The following is a 6,033-nucleotide window of genomic DNA, read 5'->3' on the forward strand; positions in this document are numbered from 1 at the left end:
TGACTGTGCAGGCTATGGATATTGCTCTAATAATTAAAAAAATGAGGAATAGTTGATGTTCGGTCATGATGGAAGGAGAGGTGGAGCTACGGGAGAGATGAGCTGATTATTCGCAGGGTGAGGGTGACATCGGCTGGACGAGTATGACGATTAAGAAGACAGTTGAACATGATAACTTTCAAAGGTAACTCAAGCGAATTTGGCAATGAAAAAATCTTTTTACAAAGGAAGTCAACTAGTGAATAGAAGAAGTAATGTTTTCTCTTTTCCATGTTGATCTCTAGTATGCATGGACACCTAGGTATGGAGATACTCGTGTAACATTTTGTTGTACTTATGGCCACTTGCAAGTACGAAAAGGCACAATTTTCCGAACTTTGAGGGTCCATAAGTGCAACAAAGTGAATATGTATTCCCGGGGGGGGGAGGGGGGCAATCAACGCACCACACTCTCACCATGCTACATGTACTAGATGTATGTATACAGTTTAAGGGTGATAGCACTTTCCTTCTGTAAACACAACACTGGCTTGTACAAGTCTCTGAAAATTGCCTCTAACATTCAGCTGAATAATATGAGCACGACTCGCACGACACAACACAGTAAAAGAAGAAGTTAAAGAAGGAGTGGCGGTCGGGAGCGAACACGGCGGTCGGTGGATTAGGAAGAAGAGGAGGGGCGTTTGGATGAGTCGGTTGGAGAAGATGAACCCAGAAGATGACACGGATCAGGGAGTCGTATAAACCCGTTTATACGACTCCCAGACGCGGATGGTGATGGAGTTGGTGAAGATGAGTTTGATTGTGACCTGGAGTTGGATGTAAAGAAATCAGCAGTTTACAGGAATTTGGTAGGTCACGCTGATTGTTGTCAGTCGTACTCAGATTCTTCTTTCGCTGTGTTGTGTCGCGCGAGTCATGCTCTGACTCATTAGGCAGGTGAACGTTTTAGAGGCAATATTCATACATTTGTACAAGCCAGTGTTGCGTATGCAGACGGAAAGTGTTAGCACCCTCAAACTGTTAACGTAGTAGTGTGGTGCGCTGATTGCCCCCCCCCCCCCCCTGCTTATACGTCCTTCCCGTCTGTTCAGTTTTTTCTTGTCTTTTTTCTGATGCTCGTGTGATTCACACATGCATGCTGTTGGCTGCTGAAAGATCCTCTGTAGAGTGTAGTACTAAGCTTAGTGTGGTGTATTGTTATCACCTTTCTTTGTTTCTCTTCTTCCCTTTTTATTTCACTTTTATTTGCCCATACAAGTATATTTAAGAATTGTTTCAAGTCCGTTCCATTGTTACGTAGATTCACTGATGACCGTAAGAAGAAAACAGTTTCAGTCGGTCCAAGGTATGTGACTGTTCCTGTATAGTTGTGCAAGCATTACAGAGGAAGCTAACCGTGCTTTGTACTCCCAGGGTGGAATGTTTGAAAGACTGCCGCATCTGGAGATGATGTCGGTGTCAGTGGGAGTTCAACTTCTAGTCGTTGCTGTCCAGTCTTCGTGGTGTTCAACAGGTGTGTAGCAGTGCACACTCCCACCAGGGATGGAGTAAGGAGTAAACCAGGTTTAGACCACTCCCTGGCTCCTACCATTGTAGCAGGATTGCTGCCAGTGTGATCACGGTGTATGTAGACCAATGCTGTTGAGTGTTGTACTACTACTAGTACTAGCGCACCTGGACACCAGCGGCACCTCGGAGACCTCCAATAGTATGTGGCCACCCATGGCATGAAGACATTTTGCTGAGTGTCAACCTGGGACGAGTACGCTACACTCTCCATACTGCTATCGCAGGTCTGGGCAAGGACACCATGATCTGTCAGGCGCCTAGGCCTAGACTCGCGTGATGAAAACACTGATGCCAGCACAAGCCAAACTCATTATACACGTATTACTATTGGAGGTGGAACGTGGCAGGTGGAGTTCTTTAGCCAAAGATTGCCTAACAGGCATGGAGCAGCTGCTGTAAATGTACACTACACCAGTACACCACTACAGACAGTGAGACAGTGTCTAGTGTACGCACAACTATCAGTAGTATCAGCATGACCACTGCCGCACTGGTGACTGGTGTCACTACCAGGGAGTAGTACAATACCATATTGTACTACTCCCTGGTCACTACCCACAAACTCTGTCGACCAAGAGTTGCCTGTTGATCTGGCGTAACCCGTGACACGGCCTGGAGCTGGACAGTTGCTGGTGACATGTAGCGGGTACATGCATGTAGCATCATTCACTCACAGCATGCTGTGCACTGCCATGCTGCCACCACCTGTCAACTACCCCCAACTACTTGGCACTCTCAAGAATGTTCCAGTACAGCCCCTACAGCTACTGCCGTACTGGCTGCTGCATGTTGTCATCATGGTCATTGTCAAAATAATACCGTTTACACCAGGTTACACTTGGTTAGGTCCTGACTCCTGGCCAACTAGCCAACTAGCCAACTAGCCCCTGTGTGACATCAGGTACTGAGGTAGACTACTAAAACGTTACTTGTACGGTTTATCCTTCCAACTTCAAGTCCCAATGGCAATGTATGTAAAGGTTGCTTGCGCCTTGACGAGTTCTCCGCATCCCAGTGTTTGTTTGCAAAGTAGTACTGGAATAACGCAATCATTGCCTACCTAGCTACATGTACATGTATGCCCTGGACTCTGGTCAGATTTGGCTAAGCTTGTGAGCAGTCCTTTCCTCCTGTCCCGGAAAATGCCTGCTCAGTGCTGGAATCGGACAAACTCAATCATGTACAAGTACTGATGTACTGATGTAGTGTTCTTGCAGTGTACCATGGTCAGGCGCGTGCTCGGCGATGGGCACGGGGGGCACGTGCACCCCCCAAAAATTTTCAATCTGGGTAATTGCAATTGTAATGTATGCAAATATGCTCTAAAATTCAAGAAAGGTTGCAAACAAATTGCAGAAAATTGCCGGGGGGGGCTCCCCTCGGCTCCCGTGCACCCCCCTAGTTGGGGGGGGGGGGGGGCGAGCACGCCCCTGATGGTGTACAGTGTACAGTGTGCAGTGTGCAGTGTAGTGTGTGTTTCTCTCCAGGCTCTCTGCCCTCTGGCCATTCGGGTATCAACGACCATGACGACGTGTGCGACTGCCCGGGTAGATTCGCGATCTGAAGCCAACAATGTGGCAGCACCGTGCCAAGCACTGAGACGGAGTCTGTGATCGCTACCTACTATTACTAACCTAGCCACCACACACACACGCACGCACACACACAGCCTGAAACAGTGAAAGGCTGCAAAGATGCGTAGATAATATCTTTTAGACGTGTTGTATCGGTACACTGTGTGTGTTCTCTGCCACTTCTCATTATGATTCACGTCTTGCGAGAAACACTGTACGTGCGCGCGTAAAACTACCAGGCAGCTATTGATGCCTCCTGTCAAGCACTGTCATTATGTCAACTTGACAACTCTGCACAGTAAGCCCATGCAGTATTACAGTATAGCCTAGTGCGACACTGACTACATGACAGTATAGCTGGTACTGTATTGTACTGTGTGTAGCCGATTCACGCATTGTAAGGTATCATCACCAACCACGTCAAGACAACAACATACACGTATTGCACCTGACCAGGGGGTCGAAACGTATCACCATCCGTATCAGCGAGATTTGACCACAACTCGCGTATACATGTACTAGTAAAATGACGCCTGCTTCCAGCTTTGACAGGCATGCTCAAACGTAAAAGCTTTTCACAATGTTGCGTGTGACGCCATGGGATCTTGCTGAAGATATCCTGACTCCTGGGACTGGTATGGGCTCAGAGTCTTGCTCAGCTGATGCTGCCAAAGTCTTCAATTCATAGTGAAGACTGAAGGTTGATCTGCGCAATATTTTCGCTCCGAAGTCAAGAAAAGACGGCTTGAGATGGTGTACATAATATGTACATGATTGTACACTGTTGTGAATTCCAGCAGAAATCCAAGAGAGCTCGATACCGGGAAGGTAGAGCCGTGACACACTAGTCAGAACAACAGATGGTTTGATCAGTCACAACTATTTCTTAAGTTTCATGCCATCTCAGGCACTCATCAGGTGATATGACCTGATGAGTGCCTGAGATGGCATGAAACTTTAAGTTGTGACTGATCAAGCCATCTGTTGTTCTGACTAGTGTAATGTATACAAAGTCATGTACATGTATATACTCAATCTGCGGACAGAACTGTTTCGTCCTTTGTGGACCCGTCAGTATATAATTTTTTTGGCAAAAACCAATTCGATGGAGCAGACCAGGACGCAACTCTCCAAAAATAACGAGACATACTTGTACATGTAATAGAAGAAATCACATGGAAACGAGTTATGAAGCAACTATCCACGACTGTAACAAGATAATAAGCAGTCAGAAAGTGCGATAACAGGGCACAAACCTGATATGTTACTGTGACATTCAACGACCTGAGACCTAGCTCTCACACAGTTTTATGCCCTGTTATCTCACTTTATGACTGCTTATTATATTGTTTAATACAGTCATGGATAGTTGCTTCATAACTCGTTTCCATGTGATTTCTTCTATTTTAATTAAATTTATTGGCTCAGTATCCGAGTTAAATTTACACATACCGGTAGTAGTAGTATTAGTAATACTTGAAGTAGGTAGTATTCTCGCTCCACATACATGTACATGACGATTGTATACTGGCAAACAGACATAGACAAAGTGAAAGACGTCAAATTCACAATCACAATGGCCAAGGCGGCAGTGCTTGCAGTCGACGTCGGTACAATCAAAGAAACGACTCCCTGGCACTACTCCGTAGATCTACTCGTGCTGAGCTACGTGTCATTGGACGGGTATGTAAACCGGCGCGGTATCGTAAAGCACCTCTTGGAAAAATTGTAGATAGATAGAGAAGACCACAGAGCCTAGCCCAGCTACGTGAGTAGCACTAGTCGTAGTACATGACTACATCAGTACATAGCTAGTATCGTGTGCTGCTCTTCTACCCAGCTACATGACAGCAGTCTACTTCAAGTACTTGGACTGTGTGGAGCGCGGTAAGATCTAAGACTAGTGAGAGTAAGACGAACTGCTTGCAACAGAGATAGCAATCACTGGCAAGGAGCCGATGCCACGTTTGGTCGCACGCAGCTCTCCTCCATGCTGTGCTCAGGAACCGTTTTGGGATGTTTGAAGTGAGCGCGCAGGACCAGACATAGCGGAGGCGTGTGTGTATTTCAGATTGTAACGTTACTTTGTCCGTCAGAAGTATTGTCTGTGCGAAAAGGAGTGCAAGATAAACGTTGACTAGGACACTAGGTCATGTCTCTCTCAGCATGACTACACTTCTCTTCATAGATTACCCAAAGGCCGAAGCCTAAATCAAGCTAGGGGGTCTCCGAGAATAAAAATTAATAATATACATGTACATGTACGTGTACAGCAGGGTGCAATTTTAAAAGGAAGAAAATATTTTAAGATAAAAAAAGATTAATGTGAAGAGGTCAAGTCTGAGTATAAGCAAGCGAAAAGGGTACTGGTAAAGAAGGGGGGGGGGGGGGGGGGGTAATCAGGAAATGACTACTGACTAATGATTGTGTGTACTGCAAAGTACAATAAAAAATTGGTTGTGAGCAACACTGGCTCACACTCAAATAACTGTTTTTCACCAGAAAAATACTATATTTCAACGTTTCGGTCATGTATTACAAAGTACAATGTACATGTACATGTACATTGTACGTTGTAGATCTACTGTACCTGATCAGAGCTGGTGGTCTACTGTACATGTACATGGCAGATCGTCTTCTTCAAAGTACAAAGTAGCTTACTACTAGTTTTTTCAATGTTCAACGGCCTCTTTTACGGGCAAAATTAAAATTAAAAGCAACACAATGATGAGAAAACAAGAGGGGTAAACACAACAACTTTATCAAAGCTGTTGACTCACGCATACACACACACACACACACACACACACACACACACACACACACACACACACACACGATAACAATGATACTCAGTACTTAGAATGCAGGAGTTGCAAAGAAAGTT

The sequence above is a fragment of the Sycon ciliatum genome, chromosome 1, assembly GCF_964019385.1.
Source record: "Sycon ciliatum chromosome 1, ocSycCili1.1, whole genome shotgun sequence".
Taxonomy (NCBI): Eukaryota; Metazoa; Porifera; class Calcarea; order Leucosolenida; family Sycettidae; genus Sycon; species Sycon ciliatum.